This window comes from Maniola jurtina, chromosome 5 (assembly GCF_905333055.1).
Source record: "Maniola jurtina chromosome 5, ilManJurt1.1, whole genome shotgun sequence".
In the NCBI taxonomy this organism is placed as follows: domain Eukaryota; kingdom Metazoa; phylum Arthropoda; class Insecta; order Lepidoptera; family Nymphalidae; genus Maniola; species Maniola jurtina.
In genome coordinates, this window is record NC_060033.1 from 4,504,958 (window position 1) to 4,527,854 (window position 22,897).

General features: G+C 35.9%; 2 long non-coding RNA genes across 2 annotated transcripts; one reads left to right on the forward strand and one right to left on the reverse strand.

The window, feature by feature from the left end:
- The first annotated feature begins 2,231 nt into the window (after positions 1-2,231).
- On the forward strand, positions 2,232-22,687 carry LOC123865138. Its single transcript, XR_006795917.1, has 3 exons — positions 2,232-2,361; positions 19,533-19,539; positions 22,677-22,687. It is a non-coding gene; the product is annotated as an uncharacterized LOC123865138 (long non-coding RNA).
- Positions 5,883-18,173, reverse strand: LOC123865137. The gene is made up of 3 exons (XR_006795916.1): positions 18,101-18,173; positions 10,712-10,716; positions 5,883-5,893 (listed from the first exon to the last, which is right to left on the reverse strand). It is a non-coding gene; the product is annotated as an uncharacterized LOC123865137 (long non-coding RNA).
- Positions 22,688-22,897: the final 210 nt, after the last annotated feature.

The following is a 22,897-nucleotide window of genomic DNA, read 5'->3' on the forward strand; positions in this document are numbered from 1 at the left end:
CGGAACCCTTATAGGATCATTTTGTTGTCTGTCTGTCTGTCCGTCGTGTCTGTCAAGAAACCCTATAGAGTACTTCGCGTTGACCTAGAATCATGAAAGGCAGGTAAGTAGGTCTTATACTACAAGTAAAGGAATAAATCCGAAAACCGTGAGTTTGTGGTTATATCATTAAAAAAAATTAAAATGTCCAAGTGGGGTATCATATTATTATGAAAGAACTTTAACTGCACATTCTAAAACAGATTTTGATTTATTTTTATGCATAATAGTTTTTGATTTATCGTGAAAAATGTCGGAAAAATACCCGAGTACGGAACCCTCGGTGCGCGAGTGTGACTCACACTTGGCCGGGTTTTTTAAAATATTATATACAGAATGGGCTTCTAACATAAGACTAAAAGCATATCTGCATCCCACGCAAAAAGCCCGTAGAATTACGCGTCCCATTTTTATCCTTTTCATATGTCGGTGAATGACATTCATCATGATATTACTCATCATTACCGAGGACTGAGAAACAAAGGAGCTCATCAATCTTGCTACAGAGCGTGCTTTTAACCTTTAAATGAAAGGTTATGATTTCGTCCTTTACGGTCCTAAACTGAGTGTTTTCTCTAAAATTATGTTAGGTGGTAACATTTCTATTGCAGCACTAGAATAGTCTTTGGTTTCATTATAATTCCTTTTTAGCAATGCTGCCTGTACATAAAACGTTTGGGATTATAAGTTAAGTAAAGTTTGTATAAGACAACAAGTGTAAATTATAAAATAACACCCCCGACAAGTGAAGGTTAGGTACATAAGCTGATAACTTTCAAACGGCTGAACCGATTTTCTTGGATTATAGCTAAGAACACTCTCGATCAAGCTACCTTTCAAACAAAAAAGGCAACTAAATTAAAATCGGTTCATTAGTTTAGGAACTACAATGCCACAGAGAGATACACAGAGACACGCGTCTTTATAACACGCCTCTTTTTGGTTCGGTGGTTAAAAAGTAGAGCTCTCGTAGAGTACTGCAGCGATCGAAATATTTTGCGATTTTGTGGTGTATAATTACGAGTAGATGTACTATTTCTAATTGAATGTTTCGTTTCGTTACTATTTTGTTTTCTAGATTCTAGCATAAAATCATTCCATTTAAGAGGGCTCTCTCCGTCACTCGTTTCATACAATCGTAGTTCCAATTTCATTTGAATATTAAGCAACCAAAGTCCATGAAATTTTGCAGACATATTCTAGAAACTAATATCTATGTCTGTGGTTTTCCAGATTTCTGTTAAAATATTCGGTTTCAAAGTTACGCGGTCTTAAAAATTTTCATACAAATCTTGGAGACCCTGTAATTTTAAAACTACATATTTTTAGAAAAATCTAAAACACCACAGACACAGATATTAGTTTCTAGAATATGTCTGCAAAATTTCATGGACCTTGGTTGCTTAATATTCATATGAAATTGGAACTACGATTGTATGAAACGAGTGGAAACGAGTGACGGAGAGAGCCCTGTTAATGAATGTATTTTTGAACTTACTGCTACAAAATGCTCGAGGGAAAACCAAAGGCAGAAACAGATAAAGAGAATAAAACGAGAATCGAATACGTGAAATATTAAATAAATATTTATTTAGAAGGGCGAGGTTATTAGCGTATCAGTCTATTATTATTTAGGTTGTAAATAAAAACATGTCGTAAATCAGTCTGTATTATGAATTATGATAAATAACGTCTTAATATGAAATTCGCGTATGATAGATGACGAGGATTCTTTACAAAAAATAGTCACGAAATAATACCTTAGTAGGTAGCTTTTGCCCCAACATTACCTGTTAAAATTCAATTCTAAATATCTGAGACAGATTGTAATCAAGGTTGTAGAGGTATTCGATTTCAACTATAATAATGTTAGCTGATGCCCGCGGCTTCGTAAGCGTGGATTTAGGTTTTTGAAGATCCTGTGGGATATCTTTAATTTTCCTGGATAAGAATTAGGCTGGACTTCGTTTGTGTTGGTGTTAGCTGGCGGGCGTGCTCTGCTTTTTTGGAGTGTTTTTTTTTGTTACAACTGACTGGAAAGCGCTCTAAGGGGGTGCCGCGCGTATGTCGGCGAGCGCCGGCACAGACGGGGTCCATACTTGTATAGTTTAACTAACTCGTTACAAATAACTACAAACTTGACATTGGCTAATCAGTGTAAAGCCAGACGTGAGAGAAAAAAAAAAGAATTAGCCTATGTCTCTCTAGCTAGGTCTTTAACTATACCGATGCAAAAAATCACGTCGATAGTTGCTGCGTTTCAACGTGATTAAAAGACAAACCGCTAAACCAACACACTTCCGCATTTATAATATGGGTAATGTTTTAACTACGAAACGTAGTGGGAAACTATTTCGCCACTTTTGTTCATAAATAATTCCAAATCCAGACATGTGGCGTCAAATTCTACACATAGGTTGAAATAGTTGCGTAAATAATGTTCCCATTTAACGGATTACTCACTACGGGCTATTACGGGTGGAACGGACATCTATTTTGCTTTGTTATGTTACACCCGAAAAGCAATCGCTGAAAGGTTTTTTTTGATAACAGGCATATTTTTTTGGGCATTTTTCATAGGCACATTGGCTTAAATATTTTAGTGTGACAATATGCAGTATAACTCTACATACACACTGTCCACAATTTGGCAAAATAAATATGATTATGGTTATATTAAACTGAACAACAATATTGTAAAACATAAATTATTTATTATTCCTGAGTTGTGATGGAACCGATATAACTCAAGAAGTTGCGAAGCTGAAATACTTATTAATGTATAGTGGGGTATAATATCATTATTAGCCTACCTCTCAAAGTTTTATAATTTTTTTTTTAGCAAGAAACAGTTAAAAATTATTTTGCTATAATCCGCCAACAGAAAAAATCTGTATGGTCAAACATGCAGTTACCTACAAGCTAAGCACCGCTTACCTCCCCAACTAAGCAATAAAGCCAAGTTCCCAAGCAAGCACTGCCACCACCATTCACATGCACCACCACACAAGACTTTTCCACTACTCTCGACGCACGTTTCGCCCCGACACCGGAGCATCCTCAGGAGATTTCGACTTTACAATGACAATGACAAATTCACTTGACAATACAGCATTGTAAAGTCGAAATCTCCTGAGGATGCTCCGGTGTCGGGGCGAAACGTGCGTCGAGAGTAGTGGAAAAGTCTTGTGTGGTGGTGCATGTGAATGGTGGTGGCAGTGCTTGCTTGGGAACTTGGCTTTATTGCTTGGTTGGGGAGGTAAGCGGTGCTTAGCTTGTAACTGCATGTTTGACCATACAGATTTTTTCTGTTGGCGGATTATAGCAAAATAATTTTTAACTGTTTCTTGCTAAACATGAACTTCCGCAAAGTAACGCCTGATTCTATCCAATATTTTTTTTTTTTTGTTTTACTTTTTCCTTATATAGTGGAGTATATAGTTCGAAGAAAGGACAGAAGTTATGGTGTCACAAGGTGCTTAAAGGATAACCTCACTACGGAAAGGGTAGCATTTGGCAGACCCCCCACGAGGTCGACAGATGATATCAAACGAGTCGTAGGGAGCCGCTGGATTTAATTGGCCCAAAACCGTTGCATGTGATTTTCCGGAATAAAAAGTAGCCTATGTCCTTCCCCGGGATGTATCTCAAGTCTGTACCAAATTTCATTAAAATCGATTCAGCGGTTGGACCGTGAAAACGTAGCAGACAGACAGACACACTTTCGCATTTACAATATTATTAGTAAGTATGGATTTGAGTGCCTAGCGTACTTAATTAATAAATAATATAATTGGACTACGATATATTTTAGTGCTAAAAGTTCTTAAGCCAAGGCTTAAGCCAACAATTAGTTAGCTTAAGTATTTTCAATCTCTTTTATTAAAGTTGAAAGTGGCTGAAAGAATTAGTAAAGATCTGAGCACTCAAACTTTCTATTTGCCTGGCTTTTGGTTGAATGCTTTAAAAGCATTTTTAAATGTAACGCATTTGAAAAGTGTATACCTACCTACTTTTTCTAAAAGTTGGAAAATGTGTTTCAAGTTCTGTTGGATGAATTGAATTAAATGGAATCTGCAACCATTTTGCATGTAAATTTTTACTGGCTAATGCCCGGCATTCGTCGTAATGCGACTCGCGCGCCACGTATACGTAAATGATTCTATGTCAGAAACTTTTCCGCAAGTACCAACAACAATTATACAATGTTTCATTGCAATCGGGTGGTATAAGATGTGGATAAGTATCTGCTAGGCAAATGGCATTTACTGGTTTCAGTCATTTCTACTGCGGTTCCAGATCTTGATGCTTATAATTTTATGGCAACGCACGTTGCGTCTCACATCATTAGGATACGTCTAAGCCGTTCCCAAAAAACCAGTTTCAATCCATCAGGTCTGGTACAGTCATCCCATTATATTATTATTTACATTTAAGCTTTGTGTTTGAACTTTCATATTAGTTATAATAATAAATAATAATTTGCGTCATAAATTGCGTCGAGCTTAAATTAATAAGTGAAATAATCCCGAGGTCTCGTTAGAGCAGTGACTGATGCCGGCGGCAATATTTGTGTTGAGCCAACTTGCCTTTACGGGCGCAACTATATGCTCGCCTCTTGTGATTAATTTATTACTACAATAATAATACTTTACAAAAAGCTGTGATAGCCTAGTAGATAGGCAGCTGCCTCGGAGGTTGGGCGTTCGATTTATGTGTGTTTAAAGTAATTAACAGCTGTGATAGCTTAGTGGTTTGAACGTCTGGCTCGTAATCGGAAGCCGGGGTTCAATCCCGGGCACGCACCTCTAACTTTCAGTTATGCGCGTTTCAAGCAATTAAATATCACTTGCTTTAACGGTGAAGGAAATCATCGCGAAAAAACTTGCATGCTTGAGAGTTCTCCATGTTCTCAAAGGTGTGTGGAGTCTGCCAATCCGCATTGGGCCAGCGTGGCAGATTATGGCCTAACCCTTCTCACTCTGAGAAGAGACCCGTGATCAGTAGTGGGCCGGCAATGGGTTGATCAAGTCAAGTCAAGTCAAAGTAATTAAATATCACTTACTTTACCGGTGAACGGAAACATCGTGAGGAAACCTGCATGCTTGAGAGTTCTCCATAAATTTCTTGGCATGCGTGGCATGCTATGACCAAAACCCTTCTCATCCTGAGAGGAGGCCCGTGCTCTGTAGTGAGCCGGCGATGGGTTAGTCATGATGAAACCCTACTTAGCTGATACTGCTACTCTACCAACGTGACTTTTACTGATAGCAAAATCTGTTCATTTTGCGCATTAGGTATTAAATATTTAATTCCGAAAATAATAATTTTAGGCACATTTAATAAAACATCTGAATACCACTGAGTTGTTAGAAACAAATTAAGTTAAATAGAGATAAATTAAAATCATGATTCTTTTGATTAAATTAGTTTAACTACCACTTGTTTTTTTGTTTCGAACTTAGCGCGCCCTCAAGAAGAGTTATTTTAAGTTATTACGAGTTTATTACAATAATTAGTTATAAGTTAATCAAGTTGGGTGCTATATGAAACAACCTTTTGTAGTTTACGATGGATGAAGTTTACACATGCAAATATTAATCGTTCCTGATTACTTTACAAGTATTGGGCGTTAACTTAGTAAAATCGATTTTTCATGAAATACCTAATTTTACTGCTGCTTTTTTTTGAATGAGCTGGTTAACGCTAGGATATATAAGAGGAAACCCTTGTAGGAAGTAGTTATAACTCATAGGTATTTACCGTGCCTACGACAACAGGCTTTTATAAACACACATTGTCAAAGTGAAACGCAGTGATGAAAGCACTTAAAAAATGTCGAGAAAAACTATGGCTGGTTAAAATGCAGGCACGCACGTGTCTAGACGTCTGACAGACACCTCCATTATATTTAACTGCTATGCAAAAAGCAGCACTTTTACTACAACAATATGGCGCCTTATTATCCATAAAGTACCATATTGTTGCCTACTGTATACCTTCTCACCCTAAATCATAGTTTTCCTAATGGACTTGCTTAGAGAGTTTTAGTCAGTACCTGTAGTAGTAGTAAGTATAGATTTATTTGAATAGCTAATCTTCTGGTTTGACAACTTTTAAACTTCGCCTACCAAATTTTTGGGTAATTCTAACTCAATTGTAGTTCATAGTTCATAGCAGTAGTAATTAAAGTTAGTTGGTAGTTTAAAAAAGGAAAATTTGAAAATGGAAGAGAAAATCCACTCAGATTATAACTGCTGCCAAATATAAACAATAGGTATCACAGAAAATAAAAATAAATATATACTCGTTAATATATGTATAAGAATGAGGACTCTGACAAATAAGAAACTAAATGGTCACACTCCAAAGAAAACAGTGGTTTAAGCAGACTTCATATTAAAAATAAAAATTAGGTCGTTCAAAACAAGTATAGTCCGATAACAAAGTAAACTGTACCACAATGAAAATTTTTCTTGAAATATCACATGAATTATGGTCATCGTAAAAGAAAGCAACGATGGGCAGTGAAATTAATGATCCGAATAGAAGCTATTACCTCCACTCAACAGAATTCACAGTATCACGGCTCGAGTGTTAGCTACAAAATTAATTTTCCTTCCCACTGAACGTTTTGTTGACAAACGTTTGTGCATTGAAGGAGCTATTTTTAGTACCTACACTATTGATAATAATAGGCACCTATTGCGATAATTTTACTTCGACTACTAAGAATATGGTTTGACCTAATTGACACAGGGTTTTGACCTATTTTTACTACCCGACTATGGCAGAGCCAAACGAAAGTGTTATGATTTATATAACAGTCTATGTATGTATATTGTATATATAATAACTATGTAGGTTTGTGTTTATGTGTGTTCTAAACTACTGAGCCGATTTTCATGAATGAGGTGTTAATCGATTCGTCATTACAGTCCGGGTGACATAAGCTACATTTTATAAGAAAAAATGAACCTAACGGATGGTTACATCGAAAAAAGTGGAGGTCTCCAAAAATTTTTTTTGTTCTATTGTATCCAGTGGGATATTAAATGAAAGAGGGGGAAAAAATTGAGTTCATAAACATAAATATAGCTTACAATGTAAGTACGTATAGGTGTGCTAAGCGTAAAAAAAAATTCTAAGGAATTTTTTTGTCTTTTATCTATCATTTTCCGACAGTTTCATTTTTATCATTCACTGTATCAGTAAACTGAGTTAAATTTTTTGAACAAGTAGCTATTGGCTATCATATATTATGTATATCATTTTGAAACTTGATTCAATAGCTTGATGAATATTTTAACTGGTTTTAGAACTAAATGATAAAATTAAATGAAACATATTCTCTGAAATCTAATTTATACACAGGTACCTTTTTTGACGTTTTTATCATATTTATTTCCCATGCAAAAAAGGTATCATTGGCCGGCGAAATGTTTAAAACATTTTTAGGTCAAAAATGGTCATAGCACACATATCAACTCGGAAAGGGATCGTCAGCGTATCAACTCGAGCCGTTCAGTAATGAAACTATTTACTGCAACATACTCTAATCGGAATCGTATCATACTCGCCTCGCCTCGGGACAAGCTCACAACCGCGGTGCGGTGCGTGGACTATATGCGGTTCCCACGCCTAACGGCTTGTCGTCCCTGCGTTTACATTTCTCCATACCCGAATATGTAACTTCATCCATGCTTGCCTGTGTACGGTTGGCAAGCTGTAAGAGCGGCGTCACCTAGCCGAGTCGACGTACCAGAGCTGCTGATTTATTTTTGCCTGGACGGAAAGGCGAAAGGTGCTACGGTAAAGTTCGTTTCCGAGTTGATAGTGTGCTGTGACCTTAAGTACAAACTAAAATCAGCGCTCTTTTCAATCTGTCAATTGCAGTGATCGGTAGCACAACCGACAAAGGTCTTTTAATTTTCAGCGCTCTGTTTCCAAAACGTTTTTGATAAAACTAACTGACGCGTTTGATGTTAAAGTTAGAGAAACACATGCTTTTTTCTATTCAAACCATCCAAGTCCTTCAAAAAGTAATTTTCCCTGGAAACGTGAATTTAAAACTGCGATATCTCATATGTGACACGAAAAATTGCTTGAAAAACAAAACATAATCAGCTCGAGTTAACGCTAAATGGCTTTAACGACCAACATTTCGCTTCCGTCTGTTTATCTTCGGCTGTCACATTTGCTGACGCTTCATTCAAATTTGGACTCTGTTTCAAGCCCTGTAAAGTAACATATTGCAGCGAAGAAAACATACATTGTGACGTTCGTTGCGCTTAAAAAACCGCGTTCATTTGTCACCGGCAGATGCAGTAGTATCTCTATGTTGAGCCATAAAAGCAGCGGTTTTAATGTTTCGTGTGAATATCAAACTACTTCCCAAATATACATTTATCCATTGAAACGGTATCTATAATGGTAACAATTATACAGATATTTATATTGGATCTTTCTTGTAAACGATCGTCAAAGTACTGCATTCATAAAGAACTATCGTAATATTTTTGGATTTAAGCCATTGGCATAATTTTTCATTCAAAAGCTAATTATTTATTTTTATACTATGATTTGGAATTAGACTTTTTAATTAGTTATAAAACAAATATGGGATTATAATCATAACAGATATTAAAAAAAATACATAAAATAATGCTGAGTAATACCTATATCTAATACTACCTACCGCAAACAATTTTTCTTTTATATCTACTATTTTTATTGGTACTACAGCTCTTTGTGGGCGTATACCTGCTTAGGTACATACTATTATCCCATGCACAGTCATTCCCACCAGTTTCTTAATCCGACACCTTTCAAATCTCGTTCCAGCGTACCTCTGGTATATCTAAAATATATTTATATATCTGTACTGCTGTTAAATATCGTAAAGCCCGCTTATTCTGTGGCCAAACATCAAAACAGGTGATTGAGGAACCTCCTTTGACATGGTCCCAAGAAAAATTAGGTGGTTTTTCCGAAGAATCAAGGTGAGCGTTATACAGCCCCGCGTCACTTTGATATATTACACGTACAAAATATGACGCCTAATCATATCAGAGTCAAAGGCGCTATGACACGTCACACAGTTTTGATGCCGAGCAATTTTATTTTCCTATTTTCCTTAAGTTACTACCTATTTATTAACCCCCGACCCAAAAAGTGGGGTGTTATAAGTTTGACCTGTGTATCTGTCTGTGGCATCGTAGCTCCTAAACTAATGAGCCGATTTTAATTTAGTTTTTTTTTGTTTGAAAGGTGGCTTGATCGAGAGTGTTCTTAGCTATAATCCAAGAAAATCGGTTCAGCCGTTTGAAAGTTATCAGCTCTTTTCTAGTTACCTTCACTTACCTAACCTTCACTTGTCGAGGGTGTTATAAATTTTTAATTTACACTTTTTTCGAAGCGTCCCACGTAAGCATAGTACTACTCCTACTGTACTATTTGAAATAAATAGGTACGAATACTAGCGTACGAGTACGAGAATTAAGTCAACTTTTAATCCTTATTTTTGACGTGACAACGTCTTATAATTCGATAGAGCCGGCTGCACGCACGAAAAAACATGACTCATGCGCGGCGGCGTTACCTCGCTCTGAGGCGTTCCATGTAAGGCTTGAAGTGCAAGAGAGAGCGCGGAACGAGCGACAAAGAAGCACAATCGGCCTTTGTTGTCACGTTCAACTATCGTCAGTAAACCGACTTTACAGACAACCAATTGTTTTTTAATGTATAGTATAAAAATACCTTTTATTTATTAAAATAGTATTCTTTCAAATTTCTTTTTATTTAAGTAAAATTATGTCGATATATTTATTGTTCAACGTTTTATACAAAGTGGCAAAAGTATTCAGTTAAGCATATTGTAGAGCTAGATTCTTCAATCAAGACCCTAGTTTAATTTATTAAAACTTTATTTTCGGAGAAACAACATTTTCCAAGTCCAAGTAGGTACCTACTGCTAAAAAATAAATTTAATCAAGCAAATCCTTCAAGAACAACGCAATTGACGTTATTTTCATTCTAGATTTCTTTTTTGTTTCAATTTCTAAATTAATAAAATCCAAATTTATCCTAAAAGAGATCGTAAAACTTTACTGAAATAAAATTAGACATCAGACTAGGGTCTGTAATATGTAAGTAGGTATGAACGCTTAATTCACAAGATTAAAAAAAAATCTGAGTTTAATACCCGATAGAGGGTCCGTTCAACTTATAAATTTTTTAATTTTGCTGATTTCCTTCGAAGCTTATTTTATTTTTATAGTTTTTCACCGCTATAAAAACGCACTTACCTACCTACTTAAAACTAGTTATATTATACAAGGAGCAACGAGCTTAATTTGCTATTATCTGCCAAAACAGAAAAGTGTGGTACAATGTGTAGTATGTGACGTATCTCCACCCTCCCACCACTAAACAAGCAAAAAAGCAAGAAATACACAACGCCACATAGATCTTCCAGAACACACTCAACGTACGTCTCACTCAGACACCGAAGCATCTTCATGAGATGCAGACTCCACAATGCACAATTGCAAAGATTTTTGCAATATCGCATACTACAAGTTTGTGTAGTACAGATTTGTTTATATTGGCGGATTTGAAATTAATCTTAATTATATAGTACTTTGTATATCATGGAATTCCGCAAAGGAACGCCTGCTTCTACCCAACATTAAAAACTCAGTAATTTTTTTTTAGTTGGCAGCGAAAACATTTACTCTACGTTGGTTGCTTTTTGATTATGCACCTGTTGTATTAAGAGTGTAAGACATTAGAGTCTGTTTACATATTCCATGCAACTCTAACTTTGTAAAGAAATTAGCCGCGAGGTGAGCGGGCAACTTTTAATTTATTCACTCTGCAATCTGAATATGAAACTATCCGTGAGTGGCGGTGTAACGTGCATTGTTTGCGCCTTGCTAATTTATTAATTAACACCTGCAAAAGTTAAAATACTAACTCTGAACGAAAATTGAAGCGGTATTTTTATTTTATAGCTTTTCGTATACCTTAGCGAATATGGGTTACACCCCTGATTTAACCCATAAGTCATAGCACTCCCGATATCAACGATAAAGCGGACATGGAAAAGTAAGACCATTTTTATGGTCCCGTACTTCGAAAGGAAAACGGAACCCTTACAGGACCACTTTGTTGTCTGTCTGTCTGTCTGTCCGTCCGTCCGTCGTGTCTGTCAAGAAAACCTATAGGGTACTTCCCGTTGACCTAGAATCACGAAATTTGGCAGGTAGGTAGTACAAGTAAAGGAATAATTCCGAAAACCGACAATTTGTGGTTACATCATTTAAAAAAAAATGTGCTTCAATTTTGAAAGTAAGATATTTATACCAAGTGGGGTATCATAATATGAAATGGCTTTACCTGTATATTCTAAAAAGGATTTTTATTTATTTTTATGCATTACAGTTTTTGATTGGTCGTGCAAAATGTCGGAAAAATTACCCGACTACGGAATCCTCGGTGCGAGAGTTTGACTCGCACTTGGCCGGTTTTTTTTAAGTTCGCATAAATACGTGCAATAAAAGTACCTGATGAGCAAAACGGCTCTAATTTCCTTCAATTGGCGGAATCAGAAGTGTCACGCCTCCAATGTTTACAACAAACAATTTTTTTTCGTTTCCAATGAACGCCCGATTGACGAATGTTGATAAACGTTGTGCAGTTAAATGAATTTCAGCGTAGACTGCGTTTCCGCTATCGCGAAGTTACCTGAAAGGTTATTTTTGGTTAATTGATTTCGGTTGACTCAATTCTATAAAAATAGCTAACTAATAAAATGAATTGAAAATCGAACTTTGCAATATGTTTACAGAAGAATTTTTCCTTCGTATATACAGTTACAACAAGGTTTACAGCTATTAAGTTTTGAAGTTTATCAGTTTAACGCTACTAGCGATAAGTTTAAGAGGGCTCTCTCCGTCACTCGTTTCTGCTCGTTTCATACAATCGTAGTTCCAATTTCATTTGAATATTAAGCAACCAAAGTCCATGAAATTTTGCAGACATATTTTAGAAACTAATATCTGTGTCTGTGGTGTTTTAGATTTTTCTAAAAATATGTAGTTTTAAAATTACAGGGGCTCAAAGATTTGTATGAAAATTTTTAAGACCGCGTAACTTTGAAACCGAATATTTTAACAGAAATCTGGAAAACCAGACATAGATATTAGTTTCTAGAATATGTCTGCAAAATTTTATGGACTTTGGTTGCTTAATATTCAAATGAAATTGGAACTACGATTGTATGAAACGAGTGACGGAGAGAGCCCTCTTAAGCAACCAAAGTCTATGAAATTTTGCAGACATATTCTAGAAACTAATATCTATGTCTAAACCACAGACACAGATATTAGTTTCTAGAATATGTCTGCAAAATTTCATGTACTTTGGTTGCTTAATATTCAAATGAAATTGGAACTACGATTGTATGAAACGAGTGACGGAGAGAGCCCTGTTAAAAGGTAGGAGATTATAGTCCTTTGACACTTTTGAACCTTCGATGTAAAGGTTACTGTGTATGTCTCGTAATATAAACCTAAAAGCTCTAAGCACACACACTGAATTGGGATGAACACGACAGATTAATGTTCAAAAATTGCACAGCATGGCTAAAATTATATACCTCACCTTTTGTTTTATTTCCTCACGGTTTATACAAAAGCTATCTTTAAAGCGTTTACACTAAATGATCGTTAAAACGCAACGATTCAATTGTGGTCAAATTAATAACGGATTCAAAACGGAAGTCCAAAATTATCATAAGGTTTACCTATTAACACTTTACTAATGAAGGAAGACGTTTGAAGATCAATTTCTGTTCTTAAAAAAACTAAGTAGGTGACCGATGACCCATCTCAACTTTTTTCTGTATTTAAACAAAAACGTATGGCCTTTAATGTATCAGTGTGTGTGGATTATAAAGACCAGTAATAAGAATCAAACACGGCCGTGTACTTACATAATTTTCCGTAAATAATAAAATAGCAAGCGCTAGTCATTATAGATTGCTTAAACGTTAATGAACTCGTTAATCCAAGTTTATCCTGCTTCATAATCAAAACTGTTAGCCCAACAAAGCATAGCCTCACTTAATTAAACTTAGATGCAATCAGTACCTAATCAGGAGGGCACTATCGCGAATGAATCATTAGTGGAAATTTTAGGAAGCTCATCCAGTCGTTTATGTAAAGTAATCGGTTCCCAACTAACTCAGGTGGATGAATTCGGAATTGTAATTCGGATTAGGATTCACTGTTGAAGTATTTACTAAACAAGGAGTACATAGTTCGCAAGAGTTCCTACCTATTTAGTTGATTACAATCTAGTTACAATCAGATGCAATCAGATTCTAATCGGAGTACACTAACTACAATGAATTACTAATGAAAATGTTACAGATGGAGTGCGCAATCGTCTATGCAAATTAGTTTCATCAGATTCCTGGAAATCGAATTATAGCAAAATATCTCAGAAGCGTGATTTTGGATTCTATTAGATCCGGTTTGTTAATAAGTAATTTTATGAATGAAAGCTAGTACCACATACATACCAGCTGGGCCCATAAAAGCTAATTCAGACTACATTAGTATTTTAGTCAAGTAGCGAGTAGTTTAGTAACTAAACGCGTCTGAACAGCAAAAATTTAGTCGACTAAATTTGTGAATTATGTGGTCGAGTAGACCCATTTGGTCGAACCACCAAGCAACACTACTCACTGGTTTACGGCTCGACTAAAACTTTCGTTTTAGTCGAGCTCAGCTGCCGCAAAATGTTTTGCTGGAGTTTCGCGTTCATCCATTTCTGAACCTATAGTTTCTTTTTACCTATCACACTTCCTCATCGGTGAACGGTTTTTGACCAGTAGCGAGTATTTTAGCTACTAAAGCACTTTCCACTCGACTAAATACTAAAGTAGTCTGAATTAGCCTGAACAGCTTGTTCACACAGGCTGCGTAAGCGTTGCGTAAGCGTAGACGCAGTGCGTGCCATTGCGTTGTAATGTATGTAACTGTATGAGACATAGCATACCGCTTGCGTGGCGATAACGTTCGCGTAGACGTAATGCGTGCAGTTATGTCTACGGATTCATGTGTATCACTATGCACGTGTCACGTGTACGTGCTTGGTGTGAATCGACCTTAAACTCTCGTTCAGAGAGACACGGGCACAGCACGTCTTGCGGTTATTCCGTTCATGGAGAAACGAATGGCGGCGCCACATCCTGCCACGCCCGCACCCCTGCCACGCCACAAGGTGGAGAAGCTGTGGCCAATGCACGTGACAACACTTTTTAACCCCCGACCCAAAAAGAGGGGTGCTATAAGTTTGACGTGTGTGTCTGTGTATCTGTCTGTGGCATCGCAGCTCCTAAACTAATGAGACGATTTTAATTTAGTTTTTTTTTGTTTGAAAGGTGGCTTGATCGAGAGCGTTCTTAGCTATAATCCAAGAAAATCGGTTCAGCTGTTTGAAAGTTATCAGCTCTTTTCTGGTTACTGTAACCCTCACTTGTCGGGGGTGTTATAAATTTTTAATTTACACTTATATGTATGAGAACTCAGAATTTTCTCCTTTTTTATTTGATATCCCACTCGATATATAAGCAAAAAAAATTTGGAAACCCTCACTTTTTTAGATGCAACATCTTGTACACGAAACACTTTCATTATTAAATGCGTAATGTATCAGTATATTAAGCTTGTTTAGCCCAACATTTACTCTTTTCACAACTTTTAAATTGATTTCTTAATAATATATTTTCCTCATAATATGAAAGTTAATATACCTACCTGCATAGGTGCGACTAAGCTTCACTCGGAATCTTTAGCGATCGAGAAAATCTACCTTTTATTAAATAGCACCCTTTCAATAAATTATTTTTATTGTATCAAGCAATATTATATAAATTTTATATCCAAAATTGTCACGCCGTTTGAGGCAGTTTGCTCGCAAAATCCTATCATTAATCCTACTAAGCCGGGAAAGCCTAAACTTATCTTCGGAATGAAAAATTTAACAAGTTTAAGGATTTATCAATTTCATGCTCTTTTTAACTTTGACCCACGAAAAAGGTACGGAGTATTTTTTAACATAATGTAGGTAAATAATTAATTGATTGCCAAGGCTGCATTATCCGGTTTGATTTTGGCATTCCAGTACGTTAACGGCCTCAACGTTAATCAGCCCGGCTAGCATGGGCAGTAGATAAAAATTATATCCCCCGATAATATCCACTGATGTCATATAGAAATCAGTGGATATAATCGGGGATATAATTTTTATCTACTGCCCATGCTAGCCGGGCAGTTCCTCGTAGTGTGTCCACCGCCCATTGGCCACCTTCAGCTTTGCAATACTCTGGACTAGTCGGTTACTCTGGTTCTTCTATGGATCTAATCATTCCTCATTTGATGACGTAGAGGATCTCTCCATTGCCTGCTGAGTGACCATGGTTTTTGACCATGTCTCGGATCCGTATAATATCATCTGTGGTAACTGGCAATAAGCACAGTTCTAAGACTTTATGATATTGTACTTATTTAGTATTTATCCAAGCTATACTAAGACGTTGAATGGAGAAATTACACTGCATAATATCATTATGCACAATAAAACTTCCTTCCTATGGCATAAATAGATAAGACAGCAGTATTGGCAAAAGTTTTGCGCACGGACCGTTTCCAATAGCTAAGATAGTTTCCTTAGAAACTATTCTGAATGCAATCGATTGTAATCGTCTTTTGTTTTCAGTCTCAGTTAAGCGATTCTCACTGTTTATTGAACACTACAAGGATTTCCCCTAAGTTGTTATGTTTATACCTTTTGTAAAACCATTTCTTGTTTCATTTATAACAAGATATAGTAAAAAAGATAAATTAAAATTTTTAAAAACACATCACGATAGCGTTTTTCTACTCCATTTATAGTAGCCCGTAATTACGTGTGTGCTTAGACGTGTTTCACAATTACGGGCCAATACAATAAACCACCTCAAAATCGGTCCACCACCATACTACACCGTTTTTAAGACCTTTATCAGTAAACTACTCTGACACCTGGCATACTTACCAAATATTTATACCCAGTATTTTTCAGAAAAACGGTAAAACACAACTCCTTCTAAAAGGAATAACCTACGAATTCAACAAAACATCAACTCTATGCGCTTTCAAATAAAGTTGAAACTTGTTTCTTGAAAACTCAGATGAAACGCGGTGTTCTTGGCCTACGTCAATGCCGTTATGTCAAAGTTAGAGCCATGAAAAATACCATACCACTTCACTCGGCCGGTGTGCGTTGCACCTAACCCCAAATACCCAAAAAGCTACTGATTTTACATGGATTCGTAGATTAACAAGATTGGTTAAAGCAGTGCCAGACCACAAATTATGAGCCCCAACAGACTTATGTCCAGCCGTGGACATAAACAAGTGTGGCATAAGCTATAGGTACCTACCTTATACCTACCAGCTTTATCTAAGCCAACTTTCCTTCAGAATCATAAAAACACGCGGTTTCTACGGTTACTAGCTTGTTGCGTGGAATATATAATTTTTGAACTTCTATTTTACCCCCTAGCGGTCGAATTTTCAAGAAAATCTTTCTTAGCTGATGTATCTGCATACCACATTTCAGCCTGATCCAGTAGTTTAAGCTGTGTGTTCATAGATCAGTTAATCAGTCAGTCAGTTAGCTTTTCTTTTGATACGAGTAGGTACATTTATTTAGATTATCAAAAGTCTAAAAAATTAATACCTGCTATTTATTTTAGCAGAAAAAGGGTTGTTTAAAAAATTACGATGGATTGAATTTTGGTTACCATCCCACGCTCTATTGACAAAGTGGAGAATAGTTGGGAAAGCAATTTCAGTGTCGACTGCACCACGACCACAGAAACTCACCCGATTTGTTAAAAGGTTTTTCTCTAGATTAATTCTCAGTTACATGTTAGAACTGTTTGAATGTATTTGGGGACTAGTTTCAGTCGTTAAAGTTTGTCTCCACTGATATTTTTTTACGAACGAAAATTGAATTAAATTAAGGCGCGTTTACACCTGTAAGTTTAACTCGCTATGTAGCTTACATGATTAACTTACGATAAACTTATTAATGTAGATACTCTCATATAAGTACGTATACCTACCCCAGTATATTTGATGTCAATTAGTAATCTAAGTTATTTATGTGAGTAAAACTTACAGGTGTAATCGCTGCCTTAGAGTTATTACCTACTATCTATTTTTTTAAAGAATATTAGCCATGCTAATCATGACTAATACTCCCCTTACCCCTCCAATTAAGCGTAAAGCCAGGCGTGGCGTGGGTACGACAATAGTGCAATGGGTGGGATATGAACCGCCGACCTTTCGGGATTCAGTCCGCTCCTCAACCGTTGAGCTATTGAGGCTTAAACTACTATCTATTTATAATACACACCTACAAATTAAAAAAAAAATTGTAACAAACTAACCATTATTGAATAATTCCTTATTATTTTAATAATCAATTTAAAAAGTCGGTATTAGATGTGAGAAGCTTTTGTGAGAATCTCCAATTGAGAAATTAAGTAAGTACGGTACGGCACCTTGACGTCTCTGCTACTATAATATTGAAAAAGCGAAAAAAAGTAATTTTATCATAGTTCTATTCTGAGTTTGTATAAAGTGGAACACTTTCGTAAGACACTCCAATTGAGAAATTCAATTTCACAGTACCGTTACTTATTACACATAATAATTGAAAAACGAAAAAATAATTAATTTTGATGAATCCAATATAATTTACATTATTTTCATCTTCGTTATAAGGTTACATTCATTATCATTCCTGACACTTTAATTAAGAAAATAACACAATGAGCTACGAGAACAAACCATCCTGTTACAATGACAAATTGCATTTCAGTTTTATTGAATTAGTAATTATGGCTATAGACGGTGTGTATACCACAATAGAGTAGCCAGAAACATTTTCTATTAATTCTATCTATCCACAGGAGATAATTACTCCTTTCTGCTTTTACATTAGAAAGCTCAGAGTTACTCAGCGGGCTTATAGAGATAGGCTTGGAGTTTCTCTACGTGATCAGATCAGAAGTAGGGAGATCCTTATGAGAACCAGAGTGACCAGCTCAGCGGATTGCGAAGCTGAAGTGGCAATGGGCAAGAACGTAGTTCGAAAAACCAATAGAAGTTAGAGTTCCAAATTGCTAGGCGTCGGCAAGCACAGCTTTGGAAATCCCCTCACTTGGTAGATAGACAACATCAAACGAGTCGCAGGGCGCCGCTGGATTCAAGCGGCGCACAAGAACGAGGTGTATGGGATGAGATATTTTCAAAATAATTTTTAAATACGTATCAAAAATTTTAACTATATACCTATTATATAGAGATATTTTCAAATGAATAATGTAAAGTAAATATAGTCTGAAAATTAATTACTGTTTTACCACAAAACTTTGGTTTCTATACAAGTATTTGAAGTCGGTTTAAAAAGCGCCTAAAGTTTTTGTGGTAAGACCATAAGTTTTTTATAATAAAAGCACACAAAAATACATACAAGTCTTCTAGGCAAGCGTATTCCAACCTAGACCTCGTCGTTGCCTTTTATCAGCCATGGTTGTCGTCAAGCGTAGGTACATTTAAAAAAAGTCTGGACATATTGAGGCTTCTGCTAGTGAATTAATTCCTCACCGAAGAACGTCCGACTAAGCCAAGAATTTTTATTAATTTTCTATCAAGTTCATTGTTTACATTCTCCGCAGAATTTTATGCCCGTTGGTTTTAAAAACAAAATGTTAATTAAAACGCTGGCAAATGTTTTTGAGGCCATTTATAACGCTTTGCGACGGCGACCCGGTAATTTTTCGCTGTAGTGGTGTTTTGTTGCAAAGTCTCTTTTCTTTATTGTGTGTCATTGTTTTACTCAAGAGAAAAAAAGTTTCAAAAGTCTTCTTGGTATTGCAAATGAACAATCAACAAAGCATGTTTTCAGTTGAAATGTGCTACTCAGTGTGTTAATAAAAATAAATAATTAATCGTTTATCTAATCTCTAAAACATCGTTAGGGAGACAAATTATAATCTTTATTTCATACATAATAAGAACTATTTAAATAATTTCACACAATATGTTGAACTTAAAATCAATCCAAAGCCACAGGGATTTGCTAGAGCTGACGGATCGATGAACCAGGAAGGTGACGTTCGGGTAGTACTACCGCTATTTTTACTTTTTATATCACTAAACGAAAATCTAGTGATTTATCGTGGGGGTGAAAAGGGAAGAAAAATGGATAGGCCGTGAAATATTCGGGCATTCTATTTTGGGTAAAAAAGCTGACCCAGCTTTTGAAAAATCATTTCGAATGCCTTCATGAATATAACAGTAGCTAACGCCATAGCTACTCGTACATAGTGTGCGATGTTGCGGCATGCTCTTAATGGAAACAATGAGGAGATCAGTAGGAGAACCAGAGTAACCGAAATAGCTCAATAGCTGAAGTGGCTATGGGAAGGACACATACATAGTTCGAAAAACCGATCTACTTTCGGGTCCCAAGATGCTAAAATGGCGACCTCGCACGTTGAAAGACCACCATTAGGTGGACAGACGACATCAAACAAGTCGCAGGTAACCGCTGGATACAGGAGGCTCAAGACCGTGGTCTGTGAAAGTCCCAATAAGAGACCTATGTGATGTTCCGCCGACAATATTCTTGCTAGATTTAAATAATTGTTACCATGCGATCTGTGGCATGTCGCAATGCCATACTATGTTACCGTGGCGTAAATGCAGCATAACTAACGTCTGACGTAAAATTTTAACAAGACAGAATGTTTAATTTTATTAAAAACAGCTAAAAAATAAGATTCAAGACACTGGATATCTAACAGTTCCCTTTACTTTCACAAGTACGTGCTGACTGCAAGATTTTGTTGGAAATAGTTGTAACTTGAAACAGCTTTGTCTCCAAATCAATAAAGGATAAAGTTTCACCAGAGGAAGCGCACACAATCAACTTATTGATAAGAATAAATTAATTATGTGTCAGAAAAAGTTTACTTTTAAGTACATAATAATATGATGTGTATATGTATATAGTGTATCATCATATTATGTACTTTTACGTAGTACATAATATGATGTGTAGTGAATAAGTACATAATATGACCCTGGAAAGACGGCAGTTTGCCGTGGTACAATCTATCATGCCCACATGCAAGGTACATAAGGTGGGAGTCCTTCCCCCAAAACGAGTCCAATGAGAGGCACCCGCGCACTTAGAGTTGCCGGAACCTCTTAATGACGGCTGAGGATGACCATTGACAAAGTTTTAGTGGATAGGAATCCTACATAACCTGACCTCTCCCTAAAGAGATTGGGTATCTTAACAACGTCACTGGTAGAGATCTCTTAGTAGGTACAGTAGGCTCATAGTATAAGTGCGTCCCTGTCCAATTCTCGCCTTTTTTTTCTTTTTACTATTACTAATGTTTGGTGCTAAAAACAGTTTTTGAGCTCGTCAAGAAAAGGCCATTGGCTAGTTGTGTGTAGCCGCTCTGAGAACATTTCCTCAGTGGACAGTCTGGAAGCTGCTGTAGATTGTACTTTACTATCGAGTGGCCTCGAGTAACCGTTGGTATCAGTTTATATTCTTGGATGAATAAATACTCAGGATGGTATGCTCCGAAAAGTCAAATGAAGCAGGGGAACTGTCAGTTGATGAGTATGTGTGCGTTATGGAATGATACCATTCACATATGAAAATTTGCCTATTTTCCTATTTTTCCCTATTTTTCCCTTTCACGATGATTATTAAAAATGAGATCTCATTAGATTAGTCTTTATTATGATAGTTACAAATCGATGGATGTTCGATGCTAGAAAATAATAATTTATCGATTGCAACGTATTAAAATTTACCTACTCTGTTTTTACATAATTTTGATTAATTACAGTATAGGGCCTCTGGCCTTATTGAAAATCTCTGCTTAACAGGGTGCCCATCACCATGTTTACTATATAATCGTATCCTGACAGTTAAAAATAAAAAAGTTAAAAAGTCAAATATAAAAACGCAATATATTCACTAAAAATATTTAATAATAATCCAAGTATGTACCAGTTAGCGATTTTATTTAGCGTATCTCGCAGGGTTAGTAGACTATTCACTACTTTTGGTGTTATACACCGGGCAAGTTTACATCCCTATATCGTAGATCTCTTACCAAATTACACAAAGCGGCTCTTGGGTAGCGGTTTTTTTTTCTCTAAGCCAAATTCAAAGTTATTTATTCAAAATGGGTTCATATTTTATTTGTCTTGTGTTTTCTGACATTTATGACCTTAAAAAATACCTAAATAAAGATAAATATTCTAGCTATCCGTATAGCGTCCCATCTTTGACCACATCACGCGTGACGAGTCCTCCGTTCGTCGCTAAGGTTGTTTTGGTGGGTGCCTACCAAAACAACCTATCATGGACTAACTATAACTAAATAATATTATTAATGTAGTAAGATTTTGATTACCTATTTATTTATTTCTTTATTGCACACACAAACATATACATTTACAAAAAACATAGAAGACAACATGGTAAGTACGTTGGACAGATAAAAACGTATGTTTTTATCTGTCCAACGTACGTACACCAATTACGTAGGTACCTAGGTACTTCATGATAAATTTGGCATGCAGCTATTATGACGGAGACTGGTATATTAAATGTACTACAATTTAGTAATAAGTTTTGTTTTAGTTAAATTTCAATATCAATTTAAAATCTTTTAATTAACAAAACAGCCTTTTTCGCTTAGTTATATTATGATTGTCATCAAAAATAAAATATAAATTTGTCTAAATATAATGAAAAAAAAATTGCTCATTTTTAGGCAAAATTACCCCATTTATTTTCTGACAACCCTAGACTTCAATTTGAAGTTGTGTAATTTGCACAGCACGATTACGATACGATTTAAAATTAAATTATTTCATTGAAGTGTCAAACAAAAAAATATAATCACTACGTTGTGTCAAATGCGTATCGGAAGGTGTTAAGTGACCAGTTTCGTAGAATTTATGTTGAGTTTGTGTGCGTGACGTGTAATTACAGAGATTTGGTCGATAGTGGGTCGATAGTTGTGCTTCCTTCGTTTGTACGGCGGGGTCACCGGTTGTTTATATTGCGGACCCTCTGAACCTCTTTCAAGACATTTTGGTTCGCTGCAAGTTTATCATGAGAACTGAAGATTAAGGGAAATGGGTAGGTAGTTTATCGACCATTTTATTTTATATCGACCATAAGTATTTTTGATGGAATTGAGGTTTTGTTGAAAATGTATCTGTACTGTAGTAAGCATGGTGAATCCGCCAGAAACAATCCCAGCGGTTGAATAGTCTACTATTCTTTGTTTTGGGCTCAAAATCGATGTAGCTAATCAGTAAGAAAATAATATTTTTCTAATTTTCAAAAATATATGCCATACTTTCGAATTATTTTTAATAGGTATTTAATATAATAAGTAAGGTCTATGTAGAGACTTTATAAAAGCATTATAATACTTGCATATTACAGGGCTGTCTTTATGTTGTCAGTAACATTACTTTGACACCAACGTGGAAGGGACAGGTCAACGACCTTATGCAATAGGTATTTAACAATGGTATTTAATTATCGCTATCGACTATTATGACAACTATCGATTTTCTTAGAAAATTATCGTGAAAAAAAAATTGGGTCAACGGTTTAACATGCATCAGTCAAGTTACCGAATTAGGTCACCATTGCTTAACGTATGCTGTCCATATGTACACAG